Source organism: Orycteropus afer, unplaced genomic scaffold, assembly GCF_000298275.1.
Source record: "Orycteropus afer afer isolate SDZICR_OR568_19922 unplaced genomic scaffold, OryAfe1.0 scaffold00225, whole genome shotgun sequence".
Classification (NCBI taxonomy): domain Eukaryota; kingdom Metazoa; phylum Chordata; class Mammalia; order Tubulidentata; family Orycteropodidae; genus Orycteropus; species Orycteropus afer.
Genome location: NW_006921812.1, coordinates 138977 through 162451, shown reverse-complemented (window position 1 = coordinate 162451; position 23475 = coordinate 138977). Strand labels below are relative to the sequence as shown.

At 36.3% G+C, this 23475-nt stretch overlaps 1 non-coding gene across 1 annotated transcript; it reads left to right on the top strand.

Moving 5' to 3' along the window:
• The first annotated feature begins 3136 nt into the window (after positions 1 to 3136).
• On the top strand, positions 3137 to 3210 carry TRNAT-CGU. Its single transcript has one exon. It is a non-coding gene; the product is annotated as a tRNA-Thr (tRNA).
• Positions 3211 to 23475: the final 20265 nt, after the last annotated feature.

Here is a 23475-nt window from a genome sequence, read left to right as displayed (position 1 = left end):
TACCAACAGTGAACAATTTTAGGCCACATCAGTTTCAGTCTTTTAATTCTGATGAGGGGTATTTTACACCCAGAGAGTTGAAATGTCAGCAGACTATTCTGAGCAGGATAGGCATGAATGTAGGTGGTTTGGTGACATTATTGCAGAGAAATTGGTGTATGTGTTAGGTTGGGTTCTCTAGAGAAGCAAAACCAGTAAAGCTTGGAGAGAGAGAGAAAAAAAAATATCTTAGGAAAATGTATCATACTGTTACAAAAGCTGGCCAGTCCAAGTTCCTGTATCAAAAGTCAAGCTGGAGGCTTTTCTCAACTCATGCAGCTGCAGGGGCAAGGTTGGCAGGGAGTATATTAGCTGTTGATTTTGGTGGATGAAAAATCCAAGATCTCCAGTCAGATAGGTCACTCATGGACAGTTGTAGGCAGCACAACAGGATCCAGATCCACAGAAGGTTCTCTCCTTTCCCCAGGATGTCCATATATGTATTGGAAGCAGGCCATACCCCTAAGGAAACTCCCTTTCATTGGATTGGCTGCTCAAAGCATATAGATCCAATCTCATCATGGGAATAACCACATCATAATTGCTTAGACCACTCAGAATGATGGTCCTGCCAAGTTGACACACAAGCCCAACTATCACAGTCCACCCCTTGTCAACTTGGCCATGGAACACATCTCCTTAACCACATATAATCTCTAAATAAGGACAATTATAAAGTCATATTTATGCCTAACATGATACACTAATATGCATACAACTGAAAATGCATTAACCCTATTTACATTTTATAGCTCATAACTGAAGAAAACAAACATATTTGATGCACACATAGAATGAAGAAATATAACAATCACAGTCCTTGTTTCTTCAACTGGTAATGTGGTTGTAGCTGATATTCAGAACTACCTTCTTCCACCACTCATTCTGTTTCCCTTGTCCTCAGCAAGAACCTCAACTCCTCATGGTTCTTTGGCTGGTAGTGTGACTCAAACCTTCATTCTTGAAGGGTCTGGGCCATTAGTAGTAATATCAGAATTGGATTGTTGTAGTTTTATATTGACTTTCCCTCTTCCAGTCTTCACCATTGGCCTCATTAGAAGTCCCTTATGATCAGTTGACTAAGGAAGAGAAAACTCATGCTTGGTTTACAGATAGCTCTTTTTGATATGTGGGCACCAAACACTCAAAAGTGGACAGCAGCAGTACTGCAGCCCATTTCTGGGATGTCCCTGAAGGATAGTGGTGAAGGGAAATTTTCCCAATGGGCAGAACTTTGAGCCATGCATCTGGCTGTTCACTTTGCATGAAACAAGAAATGGCCAGATGTGCAATCATATGCTGATTCATGGGCTGTGGCCAACAGCTTGGCTGGGTGGTCTGGGACTTGGTAGGATTATGATTGGAAAATTGGTGACAAGGAGGTATGGGGAAGAAGTATGTGGATAGATTTCTCTGAATGGGCCCAAGGAGTAAAGATATTCATGTCTCATGTGAATGCCCACCAAAAGGTGACCTCAGCAGAGGATGACTTTAACAATCAAGTGGATAGGATGACATATTCTGTGGAAACCAGTCCTCTTTTTTCCCCAGCTACTCCTCTCATTGCCCAATGGGTTAATGAATAAAGTTGTCATATTGGCAGGGATGGAGTTATGCATGAGCTCAGCAACAAGGACTTCTACTTACCAAGGCTGATTTGGCTACCACCACGGCTGAGTGCCCAATCTGTCAGCTACAGAGACCAACACTGAGTCCACGATATGGAACAATTCTTCAGGGCGATCAGCCAGCAACCTGGCAACATCGGGCCACTTTCATCATGGAAAGGACAGTTTTACTCTTATTGGAATAGATATTTATTCTGGATATGGATTTGCCTTCCCTTCATGCAGTGTTTTTGCCAAAACTACCATCTATGGACTTATGGAACGCCTTATCCACTGTCATGGTAAGCACACACCATTGCTTCGGATCACGGGGCTCACTTCATAGCAGTGGGTCAATTCTCATGTAATTCACTGATCTTACCCTCCTCCCCATCATCCTGAAGCATCTGACTTGATAGAACAATGGAATGGCCTACCAAAAACACACCTGGTACTAGGAGTGGTATTCTAGAGTATGGGTTTCCTAAATTGGTTCTCACCAATTCCATTTTGGTTCTCCAATCTGATTAATTGTAAAGGCACTGGTGACCCTGCCTCCATTAGTAAAGAGGACCTTGCTAATCTATGCCATGAGGTGGCAACATTAATATGCAAAATAGCGCCACCAATAGATCAAGTATTTTTGAGAAGTGAGGCTCTGGATGATCACATTTTTTATACTGTTCTGCAAATTTCTGAGCATGAGGAGTATAAGGAAGCTGGTTGGTTGTTCCTACTTACCCTAGACAAAGTGGTAAAAGAATGAGATGAATTCAGGGCTGCTGAATCACAGCTCAAGTGCTGCAAAAAAGACCTCAATGTTTCCAGTTGTGCCCTGAAAAAAAACTTTTTCTTCTAGTAACAGAGCTGATATTGTCAAAAAGCAAACCCAGAGTCTTATCATAAGGGGGACTGAATTGCAACTTCAATGGAATTGTTAACCCAGAATGGTGTTTGAAGTTAAAGTAAGGGTATTGATTGGGAAAAAAAATGGAATCCTGAGACCTGGGATGGGGACATATGAGCAGACAATCAGGAAGATGAAGACATGGAGCCTGTATTCTGTTGAATCCCTCTTGAGAACAGCACCATTCCTCCCATGTGGAGAGATTACTATAAATGTGTTATCTCTTCCACCTCCATTTGATGGAATTAATCCAACTGTTCCTACTGACTCATTACCTGAGGTAGATGTCTTGGCACACATTGCTGAAAGTTCTCAAGAACTGCCCCAACCACCCATTGTTGCTTCTAGACCTATAACTAAACTTAAGTCCAAGTGAGCCCCAAAAGGTGAAATACAAAATGTGACTGAGGAATTGGCATGCTACTCCTAAAAAGGCCTACTTAATTTTCCTGACATATGCAGACAGAAACCTGGACAAAATCTGTGAGAATGGCTATTGAGGGTGTGAGATAATGGGGCAAGGAATGTAAAATCGGATCAGTCTGAGTTAATTGATTTAGGCCCACTAAGTATGGATTCATGTGGCTCTATGGATTAGTTGGTTAAAGTTCCTGTCTCGTAAACAGGAGATCCTGGGTTCAACTCCCAGTAGGGCCTTAAGTTTTAGGAGCTCTGGTAGCATAGTGCCTAAGGCACTTGACTGCTAACCAGAAGGCTGGTGGTTCAAACCCACCAACCACTCTTCAGAAGGAAGGCTGGACAATCTACTTCCACAGTGATACCACCTTGGAAACCCAAGGAGGGATCACTATGAGTCGGGTCCAAATGAACAGCGCATAACAACAACAAGTACGGATTCTTCCTTCAATGTTTCAGCTCAAAGGGTTAGGAAAGAATTATCAGAAGTGGTTTGCCTTCAGCTGGCAAAGCCAAAAGTATATATTCACCATGCTTCCTCAGAGATATATCAACTGACTTTTATTACTTTTCCCTTCCACAAGACATCACGCTGGTCCATTATATTGATGATGTTATGCTGATTGTACCTAGTAAGGAAGAAGTATCAATGATCTTAGACTTATTGTTAAGACATCTGGGTGCTAGAGAATGGGTCATTAACCTGACAAAAATTCAGGCACCTTCTACTTGAGTGAAATTTCTAGGGGTCCATTGGTGTGGGGTGTATCTAGATATTCCTACTAAAGTGAAGGATAAGTTGCTGCATCTGGATTCCCATACAACTGAAAAGGCGCACAATGTCTGGTGAGACTCTTTGGATTTTGGAGGCAATATATCCCTCATTTGGGTGTGTTGCTTTGACCTATTTATCAAGTGACTCAAAAAGCTGCTAGTTTTGAGTGGGGCCCAGAACAACAGAAGGCTTTGCAACGGGCTCAGGCTGGCATGCAAGCTGCTCTGCCACTTGGGCCACGTGATCCAGCTGATCCAATGATACTTGCAGTGTCTGTGACAGACAGAGATGCAGTTTGGAGTTTTGGCAGGCTTCCCATTGGTGAATCTTAACACAGACCCTTAAGATTTTGGAGCAAAGCCCTGCCATCCTCTGCAAATAACTACTTGTCCTTTTAAGAAATAGCTTTTGGATTGTTGCTGGACTTTAGTAGAAACTGAATGCCTAACCATGGGCCACCAAGTCAGTATGAGGCCTGAGATGCCTATCATGAACTATCAACACCCAACATGTGGGTGTTATCTGACCCACAGAGTCATAAAGTTGGATGTGCACAGCAGCGCTCCATCATTAAATGGATGTGGTACATAAAAGATGGAGCTTGAGCAGGACCTGAAGGCACAAGTAAGTTGTTCAGCAGATGACAAATCCAAACCACCAGGCAGAATGGTGGATAGTTCACTCATGGACAGTTGTAGGCAGCACAACAGGATCCAGATCCACACAAGGTTCTCTCCCTTTCCCAGGATGTCCATATATATACTGGAAGCAGGCCACACTCCTAAAGAAACTCTCTTTCAGTGGATTGGTTGCTTAGAGCATATACATCTGATCTCATCATGGGAATAACTACATCACAACTGCTTAAACCACTCAGAATCGTGGTCCAGCCAGGTTGACATACAACCTCAAATATCACAGCCTACATGCAGAATTTGTAAGAATTAAGATCTAGATCCAATGCTGGTGAAGAATTTTAACCACCAGCCTTCTGGTTAGCACTCAAATGTCTTAAGCAATACGCCACTAGCTTGGAAACCCAAGGAGGGGTTGCTATGAGTTGAATTGACTTTAAGGCAGTGTGTTTGTTTGTTTGTTTTTTATTCTCAAGTCAAGCTTTAAAAAAAAAAAAAAAAAAAAACACCAGGAATCACCCCATAATCCTTTCCGGTATCCAAAATTTATAATTTGTTATTAGAGAATTATTGAAAAGAGATCATGGATTCCATGGTCTTTTGTTTCACAATGAACTAGCACTTGATTGTCATTTGCTTTATTTAATAAATCTTTCACATTCTTAATTCTTTATAACATTTCCAGATGAACTACAACATAGAATTATAAATTTAAATAAAATTAGCAAATCTAAGACATTTTAACAAGCATTATATAAATTATTCTTTCTATTTTTGGAATATTTACAGAAGATTTAAATGGTGGATCTTTTAGTCTTTTCACATAAATAAAAGTAAATCTATCTTTGAATCTCTTCTAATTAGAGATGGCCCTTGGTTAGGGCTCATTTTGAAAGGCCTTTAGTGTTGAACTTTTCAGCCCATAGAATTTTAATTCATCCCTATGGACTTGTTACTTGTATCCTACAGAAACCAGAAGAACACATCTCTTTTTATTTCTTTTGTGTTTGTTTGTTTGTTTTTTAATCCTTGTGCTGTTAGAATAAAAATGAGTTGTACACACACTGCATCTTGTTCACATTCATTCATCTGAAAATTGGTACAGTTCCATGTTGTTTTTAACTCTTCTTTCTAGCATCTACTTATCTTTTTGTGAAACATTTAGAAAAATATTTTTTTAAAGATTGACAATTCTTATTACATACTTTATTGCTAAATACTTGGAAAAATAAAATAAATGTAAAACTTTTGCATTGCTAACTAGAAGGCTGGTGGTTCAAACCCACCAGCCATTCCTCTCAAGGAAAGTGGACAATCTACTTCTGTAGTGATACTGCCTCGAAAACCCAAGGAGGGGTCACTGTGAGTCGGGTCCAACTCGACGGCACATAGCAACAACAACAATGTGAAAGTGTGGGGGAGAATATGCAGTTACTATTAACTAAAAGAAGGCCAACTTTAAATTATTTGATAGGAAATGCTTGAGAAATAGACAAGACATTTATTCTCTTTTCTCCAAACTCCTTGAATTCAAAGACATATTTTAAAACCTGCTGAAGTAAACTTACAAAACTTGCAAAGTACTTTCTTTTGAGAAGAAGTATGTACTAGTGACTGTATTGATCATATGAAGTCTATATTTAAAAAATAAGGTAAATCTTCTATTAATATTGACAGGCTTGACTCAAACTAATCCTTACTCTTCTTTCCAAATCAAAACAACAACAACAACAAAAAAAAAAAAACACTGGGATTGAGCAGATTTATAGGAACTCTATAGGACATACTAGAGGTGCTCTGGTAGCACAGTGCCTAAGGCAATTGACTGCTAACCAGAAGGCTGGCGGTTCAAATCCACCAGCCACTCATCGGAAGGAAGCTTGGGCAATCTACTTCCGTAGTGATACTGCCTCAGAAACCCAGGAAGGGGTCGCTATGAGTCGGGGCCAACTCGAGGGCACATAACAACAGCAACAGCATAGGACATAGTAGAACTGCTCCAGAGGGTTTCTTCCATGGTTGTAATTTTTGCAGAAACAGACTGCCACATCCTTTCCCCAGTGGAGCAGCTAGGGAGTTCAAACTGCTGACAGTTCACTTAACAGTGGAGTACATTAACCACTGCACTATTTGGCTCCTGCTTTATTTCCAGGGAATAACAAAACTTAATCCTAGAAACATGAGTTAATTGTTTTAGTTGAAAGGGTGGCTCAGAGATTTCTGGCTTTTTATAAACTTGCTCACAATCCAATTACACTGACTTGCCCAAACTCTGATGTGTGAGAAAGAAAGATTGTGAGCCTTGCTAATTAGTGCAAAACACTTTTCCATGTCTTCAATGCAAACTTCTTTTTCACACTGGAATATTATGGTGCATAAGCCAGCAAGTGTGTGTGTGTAAGGGGGAGGGGGCTGCTCTTCTTAGAGGAAATATGATTTAGAAAATTAGAAGACTAGTATTGAGGTCTTCCAAGGAAAATATACCTCCATAGAGTTTAATAAAATGTCAATAATAGCGGTAGAAAATAGTAATGTTAATAAATGTCAATAATATGTCCACATCCCTGAAACTCATAGCAACCCCTCCTTGGGTTTCCAAGGCAGAATCACTACAGAAGTAGATTGCCCCAACTTCCTTCCAGGGAGTGGCTGGTGGGTTTGAACCACTAGTCTTCTGGTTAGTAGTCAAGTGCCTTAGGCACTATGCTACCAGAGCTCCCATGGAAAACTGGAATTTGCATATGTGACCTGAATTATGTGGCTAGCTCCAATGTAATCACAAAGGTCCTTATAAGAGGGAGGCAGGAGAATCAGAGTCAAGGAAGGAAATGTGACCACGGAAGCTGGTTCAGACAGAAATTTGAAGATGCGATGCTGCTGGCTTTAAAAATGTATAAATGGGTCACAAGCCAAGGAATGCAGGTTTCTTTTAGAACCTGGAAAAGGCAAGGAACAAATTCTCCCTTAAAGCTTGTAGAGGAATGCAGCCCTTGATTTTAACCCCATTAAACCTTCTCAGACTTCTGATCTCTGCATATTTAAGGTAATAAATCAATTTTATTTTAAACCATAGAGATTATGGTGATTTTTACAGAAGCAATAGTAAGCTGATACAAATGAGTATTGCATATTGAGTAAAAGTAACATTTCTGGAGTTAGACTGCTTGGGTTTAAATCCTCATTACTGTGTGACATTGATCTATATCATCATTCTGTGTCTCAGTTTTATAACCTGCAGAATTGTGATAACTATTTCTTAGGGTTGAGGCAAGAACTAAATGGATTAATATGTGTAAAACACTTTGAAAAGAGTCTGCCATGAAAAAAAAAAATCACTGTATATGCACTAGCCTTTATTACATGAATTGGAAAATTTGGCATATCTGGCATTTCCTTGATATTATCCATATACCTGTCACCAGCTGAGTTGGTGAGTGATTGCTAGCTTGGTCCATTGGCCAGGTGATTTTCTGTCTACAGTGTGTGGAAAGATGTTGTCTGATAATATATTATTTGCCTGTTTTGATGGAATAATTCATGGCCCATTGCTTGTCACAAAGCAAACCATAATCATTTCAAAGCATTCCAGGGCAAAAGTCAAGGATATTATTGTCACAATTAAATTAAAATTAAAAATTAAATCAATAGAGAGAAAGAACAGTAAAAGAAATATAGGTATCAAATATAGAGTCACAGAATATGTCAAATATAAACAACATTGAAAATATTAGATTTTATCATCTGATGCAAGGTTGAAAAAGAAAGTAACAGAGAAAGAGGCAAGGCATATGAAAGACTATAAATACTTGGAAAATTTGCACAGATTTACTCATACCATGTTTTGTGATGTTGGAGTTCCCCTAATCTATTTTTAGTCCAAAAATCTTCCAAAGAATCAAGTATCTCTTTCTAAAAGTGAGCTAGTCATCTCTACATATCTTCTCCCCATAGTACATATCTTGTTTGATTAATGATACTAACATTCCACTCAGAAACTGGGAGCTGTCATCAACCTCTTCCTCATAGCTAATGTCTAATTTACCAAGTCCCATCAACTCTACATGCCAAGTAAATATCAATTTGCCTTCTTTCTCTGTCCTCACAGTTTAAGCTCTATTAATTTCTCATCTTCCTAATTTATCTGTCTGCCTCCATTCTTATCATATTTCAAATAATCCTACATACCCCACCAGTGTTATCTTTACAAAAATCAGATTTGTTTATGCCACACCCCTGTTTGAAATACTTTGCTAAAGCTTCATCAGCATTAGGAGAAAATCAAAACTTCTTAGCCAGGACTTTAATGATCCAGTCTTATTTACTGGTGCATCCTCATGGCTCTCTGGTAATTAATTCTTTGCTGTCTGTGCTCTGGGAGTTACCTCTGGTTCTTATTCAAATATGAATTTTTCTCTCATCCTTTCATAATTTTGCATACGCTCTCACTCTTCTTAAATGTGCTGCACCCAATTTATAACCTAGAGAATTCTTATTCATCTTTCAAACTTTAGTGCTAATGGTAAAACTTTTGCAATTACTATGGCATATTCTCTTACAGAAAGGTAGCTGGGTATTTTCTACTTAGTGTTTGTTTATCTATATATATACATATCTATACATATATACAGGGAGCTCTGGTAACATAGTGGCTAAGACACTTGCCTGCTAACCAGACGGCTGGTGGTTCAAACCCACCAGCCACTCCTCGGAAGGAAGGTTGGGCAATCCTACTTCCGTAGTGATACTGCCTCGGAAACCCAAGGAGGGGTCACTAAGAGTCGGGGCCGACTCGACGGCACATAACAACAACAACAACAACAACATACATATATACAGACATATGTTTGTATATATATGTGTACGTGTATGTATGTGTATTTATGTAAGTATACAAGTTATTTTGAATGCCCATTTTGCAAGTGTAGGAGAAAATCATCTTACGTCAATTAACTCTTTCTGCCCTTTTCCCTAGGGCTAGGTTTAAGTTCTGGGGGATTTATATAATTTGAATTGTTTAGGAGGTGGGCAATCTCATTTTTGATTCTTCCATTCATTGCTTCATATGGCTCTTTGTCATCAGAATCCTCAGTTCAGCGCTAACATTTCTAACCCCCATGTTGCCCTCAAGCAGGCTGGTTTTCTGCCCTTGATATAATGAATTCTTCCATGCCATGTCACAGCCACATGGATCTCTACAAAGATGTCTATGGTTTCTCCATCTAGAGTGAACACTGGGCTTAACCATAACCAAAGAATTGAGTTACATGAGATCTTAGTCTTTCTCCAGCCTCTAGCCCCCATACCCTCAACCTCTCTGTTCTCATATCTTCTTCACCTTTTTTCCTCCCGTCTAGAGTAATATATTTGCAACTGATAGGGTTAGTGAGAAAAGAAATCATTTTCCCTTTGTGTACCTTTGCATTTCAAATCTTCATCATTCCCTAAAGGTTTTAAGTATCAGAACCAAGGACCAAGTTAATTTTTTTTTTTTTTTTCTGTTTTAAAATTGTTATTGTTCCATCAGTTGCTATGATTGTTGTATTTCTGTCCTGACACTTTCCTCCTGGAAGTAAAGGACATGGCAGTCTATCTTCTGGAGTAGGGAGGTAGGGAAAAGAATGAATGCTGATGGGAAAGGAAAACCAAAACATAAGTTACTATCTTTACAATGTTATCCTTCTCACACCATAGCTGAGATATTATACAGAAAAGAGGAGTAGGGTCCAAAATGACTAATTTTCCACAAAGGCTACTCTAGGCCAAATTTGGAAGTGGAAAAGGCTGGCCTTTGCCCTCATATGCTCACACTTTTATCACCTCCTCAGCTCTTCCTTTCTCTTTATTTTAGTTCATAGATTTCCTGCTGAATCCACCAAAATTCTTCCATGAAAGATTCCCTTAGCAGTCATTTAAGATTAAATGTGAAAAACCTTAAGAAGTAGTAAATTCAATAGAGTTTATTTTTTCAGTTTAAGCTTACACACATGTTAGAAATTATAATCATGAGCAAATAGTGGTAGGGGGAATGTGGTACATATATTTAAAGCCAAATTCAAACTCCTGATTCTGAAGAAAAAACATAAAACCCATCTTTTGTTGTGGTACTTCATAGGGCCAGACCAAGAAGCTGCCTAAGAAAATAGATGTGCATGAGACCACACCAACCACAAATTTTATTATCTGCTTATAGGCAATCAGAAAATGTAATTGCTAGTAATTCTTTCTTTGAGTAACTTGCTGTCCACTTGTGCCAGGGGTCACTTTGGGTTCATCATAATTCACAAGAATAAGTTCGTGGGTCTTCTCTAAGTCAAGGACCAGCTACCAGGTTTTATTTGCATCATTATAAAAGATAGTATCATTTTTATGTCATTATTTTCATATAAATGTTTATGTATAAACATACTATCCTATGCTATCTTGGTCCAATGATAAAGCTTAAATATATTAAGAGATTTTTTTTTTTAACTACAATGTGTACAGTAAATTAATAACTAGAAATTTTTCAACTTTCAAGCAAAATAATTTATTTAAAGTTGTGATTGTAAATAACATCTAGACTTAGACTGAAATTCTACTTTTATAGTAAAGGAAACAAATGCCATTAATATTCAGCAGTGTATATATTTCTAATCTCTTTTATTAAAATTACTTAATATTAAATACTTTAAAAATTGATAATGCTTACATATAGAATACACTGATGAAACAATTATGCATTTGGAAGTTCTCAATTGTAATTCCCAAATATAGAGGCCAAGGGCAACTTTTTAGTTCATGCATAATAAGGCCAAGAACAAAACCTTGAAATAGACCCAAACCATTTGTGGGCTTACATATTCTTGTTTCTCCAGCTGTGCATTCTAGAGAAGCCTACAAATATCTAACAGTTTACATTTTACAGATTTCACTGACAGGGAAAATTTTGTTCTTCATGACAGAAAACTAATTTTGGTAAATATAGATATAAATGAAACCAGAAGGTACACTTCAGTGTTTAGCTGAAGGGGAAAGTTTACCTATTTACTTTTTTTATTATTATTATTTTCATCTGATTTTGTCTCAAATGTCTTCTAAATCCATTTGCTTCCTCTGTCTGGATTTCATAGTTTTCTTCCCTTAATCCATAGTTTATGAAGTGAGTTTATTGATAAGTTTCTGAATATTAAATTGATTCTAATGTTCTTAAAATTATTATATCACCCACCCCCCTGCTGAATTGTTTTTCTACAGAGAAGTAACTTACACGTTTAAGAAACTATTACCTTTCTCTGCTTTCTGCCTTTAGCTGAGGAACTCACATCATTTAGTAACTGAATTCATGAGTTTTTTCCATTTGGTTCAGAAAACAAATTATTTGTAAGGAAAATTAACTTGACTTATTCTTGGTAGTGTTCCTTCATTGTTTGACACCAGTCAACAAGAAGAGGCTATATTTACCACAAGGCAAAGTAGTCATCAAAATATATGCAATGTATGCAAACCACCGGGGTCTTTCTTTAGTGTGTTATTTTCAAAAATTATGAATGTCCATTACTTGAAAGTTACTAGGAACACAGAAAGATAACCAAATATTGGATTTAATTTTCTGTGAGAAATAACTGAGATTAATATTTTCAAAGCAAGATTTAGAGTTTTCTGGTTTCATGAAATTATAAAATTGGTTATTGCAACTATTGTTTCAGGAAAGAATTCAAAGACTAAAATCTTTCATTAATTTCACATCAAAGTGTAGGTGATTGTACTTATGTATGTCTCTATACATTCACATAAGTAGAGTAGAAGTAGACTATTATGTGATGCAATATTTGCCCACTAGGTGGGTCTCACTGTCATATTGTTGAAAATAAAACACCTACCTTTCTGTATTTACTCTGATTAATCTATCAGAACTATCTGATAAAGTTAGGAACATAACTAGACTAATAGTTTTAAAAATACCAACATCGTAGATGATAATAATAATACAAACGATAAAATAATAAAGACTAAGGAACTATTAATAGCAGGAAAATACTAATGATAAATAACAACTAAATGCTATATAGAAGCCTGAGTTCAGTCCTAGAATAGAATGAAGGACATTAGTGGAACAACTGGCAAAACTGAGTAATATCTGTAGTTTATTTAATAGTATCACATGGATACTAATTTCTCATTTTGATCATTTAATGGTTATAAGTGATTCTGCTGGCTCAGTGGTTAGAGGATTTGGTTGCTAACCAAAATGCCAGCAGTTCTAACCCACAAGCTGTTCCACAGGAGAAAGATGAGGCAATGTGCTTCCATAAAGATTTACAGCCTTGGAAACCCTGTGGTACAGCTCTAAACTGTCCTATGTTGTTGCTGTTATGTGCTGTCAAGTCGGACCCAACTCATAGAGACCCCTCCTTGGGTTGCCAAGGCAGTATCACTACAGAAGTAGATTGCCCAACCTTCCTTCCAAAGAGTGGCTAGAGGGTTTGAACCACCAGCCTTCTGGTTAGCAGTCAAGTAGTGCCTTAGGCACTATGCTACCAGAGCTCCTATACTGTCCTATAGGGTCACTATATGTGGGAATTGACTCACTAGCAGTGGGTTGGTGGGGCTATGGTTGTGTGAGATGTTAGAGCTCCTGGAAGCGAAGTGAAACATATGTAGAAATACTGTAATAGTTTTGCAAGTTTTATGTAAGACTAAAATAAGATAAAATAAAAGCATTTGAAAAATCACAGTAATTGAAATTATATGAAAGACAAATTAGTGAAAAGACTATTAGGAGTATAAAGCCTTTGGTAAATGAAAATTAGATAATGATAAATAAATAAGATGCTAGAAAATGTTTGGTGTATAAATATATATGTTTAGTTCTGTAGAAGATGATAAATTTTTCTTATGATTTAAGGTATAACCCACTGCCATCAAGTTAATCATGAGTCATAGTGAATCCCATTGGGTTTCCAAGACTATAAATCTTTATGGGGGATCTCTGGTAGCATAGTGCCTAAGGCACTTGATTGCTAACCAGAAGGCTGGCAGTTCAAACCCACCAGTCACTCCTCGGAAGGAAGATAGAGCAATCTACTTCCATAGAGATACTGTCTCAGAAACCCAAGGAGGGGTTGCTATGAGTCGGGTTCGATTTAACTGCACATAACTACAACAACAACAAATCTTTATGGAAATAGATTGCCTTATCTTCTTCCCATGGAGCAGCTAGTGGGTTTGAACCACTGACCTTCTGGTTAGCAGCAAAAAGTCTTAAAATTTAAAGTATAGTCCTAACAAAACACAAAGATAATCACTGTTCAGTGGGTTCACCTAAACAAAAGTAATTAATTGAAAAACTCAGGTAATATGGGTATGCCTCACACAGTCCTTTTATCACATAATTTTTCTATTTGGGATTTCTTTTTCTTTTGAATTGTTGTTGCTCAGTAGGTCACTGTACACATAACGTTTTTTCTTTTTTTCAGAAAAATATGCAGGAATAGTTTATTGTTCTTTGCTCCCAGTTAGTTAATGAGTTATTTCTCCACTTATAAGTAAATGCCTGAGTCTATTTACAACTATTGGATCACATCTTCTTAAATTTCTGAGGTTATCATGACTTTTCTTTCTTTATAGTTACTCATTTTCTTTTTCCTGCCTAGATCATTTTAGGAGTCTATCCTCATCATCATGTAGAGTAATAAATGTTGTTAGTATATATTTAAGACACACAGTCCTTCTATTATTATTATTGACATAGTTGTAATCCACACAATATTTTATTTGCTTGTATTTTTCTCTGGTTTATTCTTTGGAAACATTTATTTTTGTGTTGGAGCCACATTCTCTGTCCTTCATATCTGTTAACACATGATTTCTTCCCTTTTCTTTCTTCTTTCCTTCCTCTCCTTTTCTTTTTCTCTTTATCTCTTTCTCTCTTCTTACTGTGTCTGTTTTCTTCTTTATGAATTTGGTGTATTTTTGTAATTTTTTTTACTTCATTCCTAATTTGTATTGCTTCTGCATTATATGAGTATTTTGACTATTGCATTTTGACTATTCATTCGTTTTCAATATTGGTTTAGCACATCATAGTTTCTTATCACTAAGTAAGGCCATACTACTTTCTGAAGTTCCCTTTTACCTTTATCAGTAACATTTTCTAAATTCTTTTGAAGATTGTAACTCCTTGTATGCAGCATAGCTCAGGGTAAAAATACACACTTCAAAGGACATATTGATAAATTGCAAAACAATTAGATGTTAACAAAGGGGAGCAGAGGTCTTCAAATTGCACCTATGAGAATGAATAAAGTATGAAAATGGTGAAGAACAAAATAGAGGAGTCTATTCAGTATCTTGACCATGGTAGTAGATATACAAACACACAGAGATAATAAAATTGGATAGAATTTAACACTCACACATACATGTACAAATGAGTACAAGTAAAACTGGAAAAATCTGAATGAGATCTGTAGATTGGCTCACAATGCACATCCTGATTATGACATTATTCTATAGTTGTACAAAATGTTACTATTAGGAGAAATTGGGCAAAATATACAAGGAATATCTCTGTATTGTTTCTTACACTTAAAATAAAATGTTAAGGTAAAGTAAACATGTTCTCCTACTTAAAAATACAGAGAGAGAGAGATTGAAGCCTGGGGATATTTGTTATTATATCATGAGGAAAAGGAAATAAATTTTTTGTGTTTCTTAAAAGTCAGCAGACTGTCCCTAAAAAGGGCCAGACAGTAAGTATTTTTAGATTTTGTGGGTCATATGGTGTCGTCTGCTGAACTACTCATCTCTGACATAGTTTTACAAAAGCAGCCATAGTCAAAATATAAACTAATGAGCATGGCTGTGCCTCAGTAAAACTTTATTTATAGGCACTAAAATTTGAGTTGCCTGTAATTGTCATGTATTATGAAATATTGATATTCCCTTGATTTTTTCTCAACCATTTCAAAATGTAAAATTTATTCATCATTTGCAGATAATGTGAAAATAGAGAGCACGACTAGATTTAGACCAACAGCTGTATTTTGCTGACCTTCTGCTACATAGAAAGAGATTTTAACTGAAAAGAATAAGAATGTTCACAATAACAGAATTGAAGCTAGATCAACTTTCTGTTAAGATGAGAGAGAGGATCCTCATGAAATAGGTGAGAGACTGAATTTGGTGGTCCACAATGCCTTCCAATTTGAAGAGCCTATGATCCAGTGATCTTGGTTTGTGCTGAGGTGTGGTAATTCAATGACTAAAGAGAGATTTTGTTAGTTAAAAGTAATTTTTTTTTTTTTATATGCAAGAAGATCAGGTATGGATAGGGAAATGGGAGTATACCCACGACCATACATAGTATTGGTAGACGATATTCCTACATATGTATTTGTATGTGCTATAAAAATGTCCATATGCAGTTTAAACATAACAAAATGCAAAGTTAGGGTTACTTCTCAGCCACAAATATGCACCTTGACAGAGTGGGTCACTGGGCCTGTGGGTTGGGGACCACGGCTGTAGAAGACATCAAGTTCAATTGGCACAACATGGTGGGCAAAAATATTGTTGTATGTCTTATTTTGGTGAGTAGTGACTGGGGTTATAAAAGCTAGCACATGGGCACATATGTGGTAATTATTAATCTCTCCTTATCTGGAGCAAAGAAGAGTTAAGAAATTCAAAGACACGTGAAAACAGCCACAAGCACTAATGGACCATGGGAACTCCAACCTATATGATATTGAGACCAGAAGAACTAGATAGTACCCAGCTACCAATTCCAACCACTCAGAAAGCAATCAAAATTAGAGATCCTGTATAGAGTGGGAGAAAAATATAGGACAAAACTCAAAATTATATATATATATAATCTCTCTCTCTCTCTCTCTCTCTCTCTATATATATATATATATATATATAGAGAGAGAGAGAGAGAGAGAGAGAGAGAGGCTTATTGGTCTGACAGAGACTGGTGGAATCCCTGACACTATGGCCCTTAGTCACCCTTCAGGCCTTGATTCAGGCCTAGAATTGAATTCACTGTATGGTTTAATTCTCAGCCAAATAATAGAGAGGCCCATGAGCTGAACACCTACACCGGGAGGTGCACTCCTTAGAACAACCAACCATGGCAAAGCAGAAGGGCAGCATTTGCACAGGTAGAAAACTAGGTAGAGTGAAATGCATAAGCAAGAAAGACACAGAGAAAGGGTAACCACTGGTAGGAAGTGGGAGGTAAGCTGTTACCCTGCAGGGAATATATCCAGTGTCACAAAACAAAATGTGTATCAATTGTGGAATGCAAAATGAATCTGCTTTGTAATATTTCACTAAACTCACAATAAAAAGTTTTTCTTTAATTATTTTTTATTTGTCTCAAAATATCAACAATTTTTTTCTATAGTATGTTAAAAAATGCCTGGATTCTTGTATTTCCTGAACCAGAAATTTATGTTCCATCCCTTAATTCTTCTTCATATCATGATTGATATCTGATTTTCTGGTGACATCTTCAGTAAGTTTATTTCAATCTTGTAGTGGAAAATACAATTTAACAGAAGGTTGGGGTACTAATTAAGTGTTTATTAAAAGCTAACTATTATTGTCATTGTTATCATTATTTGTATTTACCAATTTTGTACAAAAATCAGAAGTGCTAGGCATGTCACAGAGAGTAAGAGACAAGTCAGAGAATGAAGATTCCCAAGTAAATTTGGTCCACTGAGATATCAATGTTATAGGCAAAAATATTTTATTTCAAATTGTGGGACGATTCATTGTTCCTCATTGCCATATCCTGAAATTCAGTCTTGATAATCTCATCTCTTTAACTGAAGATTTTGCGACTTCAGTAAATTCCAGCATCACTCAGCATTCTACCAGACTCAACAGATATTAAGGGGGACTGATCCAGTTTTTGTGGGGTCTAAAACTCTCCTTTGGATAAATAATATATAATTCTGAATAAAAATTATTCCTAAGGTTTTGGAGGGGACTGTGCAAGAGTGCAAGAGATAGTATCTGAAGTTTAAGTGTCATAAATACAACAGTAAATACACACCAGTGATCAAAAATCAGATTCTTTATTAAGAGCATTTTGAAACAAAAGAGAGAAGACATGCAGGATCAGAAAAATTGAATTTCTGTGAGTAATGAGATTTTCAGCATAATGTTTGTGCTAGAAAATGAGTAGGAACAATACTGATGAGGGCAAACTTTGCCTAACTTACATTTTAATCTTTGCAACATTCCTTTCATGGCATCTTCATTATCAGTGATATGAAGAAGGCAATATGATCTAGTCACCTATCATTTACAACCCTTGGTTTTTGTTTTGTTGTTGTTTTTTGTACATCCTAACTTTGGTCATATTTACTATATACAATGTTGCAGTACATAATTTGCTGATGGTATCATTCTTAGATGTAATATTTTCAAGTCCCAATGGCAAAAAGAGAATTACTGATAACAAAAGGCAACAATAGTCAAAACTGAAAACAAAATATAAGAAACCTGAGGTATTTCACTTACATCAGAACCAATTTATGACAGAGTAGCCATTGACTTACGGCAGAGAACGCCATCATAAGTAGAGTAATACCTGTAGTGATGCAGCTCATGAGAACATCTTTTGGAAAGACATCATCCTCTATAAACAATCAAAGCTTTAGGACCTAGGAAAGCGTGATTTTTTGAGCCAGTTGTCTGATGTTCTCTGAGGCAGTTCTGGCTTTCATTCCACTTGTCATTAAGCACACACACCGAAGCATGTAATTATGTCAGCATGTTGAGAAGTGAACTGCTGCTACATAAGCATATGTCTTTTCCTAAATGCCCTCTGAGCAATAGCTGATCAATGAGCATATCTTTGTAGCTCATGCCAATGTATTTGACTTAGGTCAATCAAATGGAACTGAACCTTTTAAATCTCAGTTGAATATTAAAATTTATCCTTATATTTAGGAAAAGTCGTATCTATAATTTCCTGGATGGAATTTCATTGGGATCATAGAAGTAGGGGTTATGCAGTGCAACTTTGTGAAACCCTCATGAATCTGAATGTGTGAGTATCCATAGCATCAAACACAAACCTTTTATCTATTAGTGGCTTTCTACAACAGTGCTGCTACTCTTGTAGGTTTCAAATCATTTTTCAAAAATAGTAAAATATAAAATACATGATTAACCTTAAAAATTATACCACTGTTGAGAGAACCAACAAAATGTATCCATTTCATATGGTACCTTATAAATGCTTTCTACAGGCAAAGGATAGGGGTAGAATTATAGCTACTAAGCCAGAGATTGTTGTTGTTGTTAAGTGTCATAAAGTTGATTCCAATTCAAAGCAACCTCATGTACAACAGAACAAAACATTGTCCAGGCCTGCACCATCCTCATTGCTATGTTTGAGCCCATTGTTGCAGCCACTCAGTCAATCCATCTTGTTGAGAGACTTACTATTTTTCACTGACCCTCTACTTTACCAAGCATTATGTTCTTCTCCCAAAACTGGTCCCTCCTGATAACATGTCTAAAGCACATGAGGTGAATCTCACCATCCTTGCTTCTAATGGGCATTCTGCCTGTACTTCTTCAAAGACAGATTTGTTATTTCTTCTGTTAGCCCATGTTATATTCAATATTTGTTACCAACACCATAATTCAAATGCATCAGTTCCTCATCTGTTCCTTATTCATGGTCCAACTTTTGCATGCGTATGAGGCAATTGAAAATACTATGGCTTGGGTCAAGTGCACCTTAGACCTCAAAGTGACATCTTTGTTTTTTAAAACTTTAAAAGAGGTCTTTTGCAGAAGATTTGCCCAATGCAATACATCTTTTGATTTATCAACTGCTGAACCAGAAATTTTGCATATCAAAAAAGATTGGTAAAGTCTAAATAGCTACTTTCATTACTTTTGATTATTAACTGTTTCTGGAATGATTCATCTAAAACAAGGATGCTATTATTTCATACATCCAATGTTCCATATCATACAAGAAATAGGAATCTCATCTTTAATGTGTAATTCGGTATAGGAAATTTGAAAAACACTGAAATAGAGAATCAGAAGGCTATGGTTCCTTGATATTTGCAAATCATAGATGCATAGCTATTGCCTGGAGATAAAATAAACTATGCTTTGCATATATCTTTACAATATTTTTTTTCCAATATGTAAATACTGTTGAAGAAAAGCTCATGGTGCAATGGCTAAGCATTGAGCTGCTAACAGAAAGGTTGGTGGTTTAAACCCACTCAGTAACTCTGCAAGAGAAAGACTTTGTGATCTGTTCCCATAAATATTACTGTTCAGAAAACTTTATAAGGGCAGTTCTAATCTGTTACATTGGGTTGCTATGAGTCAAAATCAACTCAATGCCACATAATAATAACAACAAATGCTAATTTGAATTAATGTGACTTTTTAAGGGTTTCTTAAAATAGATTTTGGCCTTATATACCTTCAAAATTAATGAACACTAACCATATAGTTACTATCATGAGGATTTGTGAAGGATTTCAATATTTAAAAATATATCACATGCAAAAAATAGCAATTAATGGAATTTAGGTTGGTAATTAAGTAATAATGCTACTCTTCCCATAAGTTTTTTCTTTCCGTGTCCTTTCAGGATCCTTGGCAGGAAAATAGAACTTTGTAAGGTGTATGTCCACAAGAGAAGCTCAGTGCAGTGAATTAACCTATATTTTGCCCATTATTCTCCCATTTTATGAAGGTAGAATAATTCATTTTTATCATTGTTAATGGAATTGCTTTCCTTGTAACATGATTTATGAGGTAAATCTTTACACTCACACATGTACACACAAAACAATGAGTCCTCAAGGAACCTTGGAGTGTCTATCCTAAATCTGATGGTATAAGGTTGCCCCTTTCACTAAAATAATCCCTAAGTGGCAACTAACTCATTTTAATGTTCTTTGATTAAAAACAATTGTAATTTATACAGTAGAGGTAATAGCTCTATTTAAGATTCTATTGTTATTAACAACACAGCATGAGTGCTCTCAAGACAACAGCTTTTCAGAAGAGTGTTATGGAGCAATTGTAATATATTTCAATAGCTACAGCACATCATCATTTAAAGTGCCCAATGAAAGAATGTTGCACAAATACACATCTGAATAAATTTCATCTGTATGCGTGTTGTTAATTTACACTTTTTTAAAATCACAGTACACACATTTTTAGTACAACAATATTTGGATAAGGGAGCTCTGGTGGTGTAGTGGTTAAGGCATTTGACTGCTAACCAAAAGACAGTGGTTTGAACTCACCACCCGCTCGGTGAAAGAAAGCTGAGGCAGTCTGCTTCCATAAAGATTTACAGCTTTAGAAACCCAGTGGGGTCGTTATGATTTGGAATTGACTCGATGACAATGCGTTTGGTGTTCTTGGTTATATTTGGATATGTTTTATATAAAATAGCAGATTACAAATGAGAAATTCTTTCATCTTGTGCTTCATAAAACTTTCCTATGCCTCACTTATACGCTTACCACAATCTTTAAAAAACGTCTTTTACTTATTTACTTACAGTAAAACCTGACAAAGCTGGAATATGTGTAAAGCAGAAACCTGTCAGAGAAGAAAGCTCAAATCTAAAATGAGGTAGGATTCTTAATACAGAGTGATAGCAAAGTGGCCAGACAAAAGCCTGTCAAACCCAGAAAAATTTCACAGTCCTGTGGCTCTCACAGGTTTCATTATATTTATTTGTTGTTTAATCACAAAATCTTAATGACTACGAAATATCTTTTTCTAACTTTCTGCTATTGAAATTCAACAACTTTTGGCAGAAAAGAAAATGAAACTTTTGAGGAAAGTAAACATTCTTTTTACTTTTTAAAAAACATTGGATATGAGACAAGTAATATAACGAGTATATCTCAGAAGGCAAAACAAAGTGTTCCATGTTCCTGCATATTTGTACAATCACCCAATAAAGGACTATTTGAGGTCAATAATATAGTGCTGTTTTGAAACACCATGGAGATCTGTTTTTTGAAAATTTATTCTTTAGACCTCCACCAATGAGCTATCTAAATTATTATGAGTAATATTAAAAGGACCTTCAGAACTCCCACTTTAAAGTATATGCAGAAGGCAAGAGATTATATTTGAATGTGAGAGCCAAATGGATCCTTGAGAACCATTTACTTATGCTTTTTTTTATTTTACTGATAAAGAAAGTTCCGACCAGAAAGGTGAGTGACCAAGGTCACACCAAGGTCGTGGCAGATTCTGCTGCCTCTACACTGCCCTCATAATCACATTTTTCGTCTATACCCCTCACTCCAGCTTTTCACCTTAGCACAGGTTTAAACAAAGTCCTGATGGTATCTGGGCAATAATTATAATTGGTCTAACTTCACTGTAATTGTTTTTCCCTCCATTTTCTCTGGAAATTAAAAAAAAAAAAATTACCTCCCTCCCATTTTTGGCTCAGAGTCAAACAAAATTCTGGCTGCAACTATCCTTTTTCAGGATTCTTTTACTTATAATATACTGAAATGATAAAACTGAAACAGGTAATGTTTAAGCTCTCACTGCCATGGAGTCAGATCTGACTCATAGTCTTGGGTTTCCAAGGCAGTATCTCTAAGGAAGTAGATTGTCAAACCTTCCTTCTTAGGAATGACTGGTGGGTTTGAACGACCAGCCTTCTGGTTAGCAGTCAAATGCCTTCAGCAGTACACCACCATTGGACCCTGAATAAATGTTGGCTTCTGACCCCCTCTGAATCATTTGGAAGGACTGAGTAAAACATCTCTTTTGATACTTCAAAGTAGACTATACCAGGGCATTTCAGGAAATCAAGAAGGGTATAACATACAAAAGGAACTCTTTGGGGTTGCTTATTTTGCCCTGGAATCCTAGATCAATTGAGCTTTAAATAGGCAATATGACAGAGAAAAGAGAGATAAAAGATTGAGAAGATTTTCCTGAACTCAGGAAGACATGTGTTAGTCTTGTTCTAAATGTAAAAGCTGTAAATCAAGCTTCTCAAGATCAATGTTCTTTGAATTAGTATTCACTGAAAGTGACACAAGAGTTTTAGAAATATTGCTATCACAGAGTTGCTAAGCATCCTTCTTATGTACACAGAAGACTGAAAAATAGTGAAAGAGGCCAAGACTACTCAAATAGAAGAATCTCAAATGATTCTGAAAGAAACATGACCTGAATGCTTCCAGACCCTAGCAGGAGTGGGTTCTGCAATTGTGAGCTTACAGATGAAAATGTTCTGCAATAGCCTTTCCAAACTAAAAAAAAAAAAAAAAATGATTCCATTGAATTCATCTCTGGTTCCATTCATCAACCAGTTATTATTTTGTATTTGCAGAATTATGATAAATACAAAATTAAATAATTGTAGATATAAGGTTTTACATAAATTAGAGGTTTGATAGATAGCTTTTCCTTTCAAAGTACTAAATTTAAATAATGTTTTATTTTCATAATATAAAATAATAATGATCTATATTTCTTCAACTAAAATTTTATTTGCTGTGGCATATTTGTTACCACATGGCAAAGTGAACATCACACTAGCACATGTAAAGTACGCAAAAAGAATTGGTTAAATATAGGAAAACAGCTTTTTTACCACCACCCACCCTCTTCTTAACAATTTATTCAGTTATTGGCTATCAGGGCTGAGTGTATGTATGTACATATGTATCCTTAAAATGATGACAAGATTTACGCTATATAGATTCAATCTCAAATGAAAGGTTATTACTTACTAAAAACCAAATCCTAACCATGATCCTTGGATATTCTGAGGCTTAACTAATTATTATGCAAGATTTTCAATTGTTCAAAGAAAGATTGAGAAGTTGAGATTCCATCAAAATAATTTTATTTCATCCATACTTCCATCACTCCACTGAATTTGCTTTTAAAAAATCACCAGTTATCACAATTTTTGCCAAGTGTAATGGACATTTTTAGTGATTTGGCTGGTGGTTCAAACCCACCAGCCACTCCTCGGAAGGAAGGTTTGGCAATCTACTTCTGTAGTGATACCACCTCGGAAACCCAAGGAGGAGTTGCTATGAGTTGGATCCGACT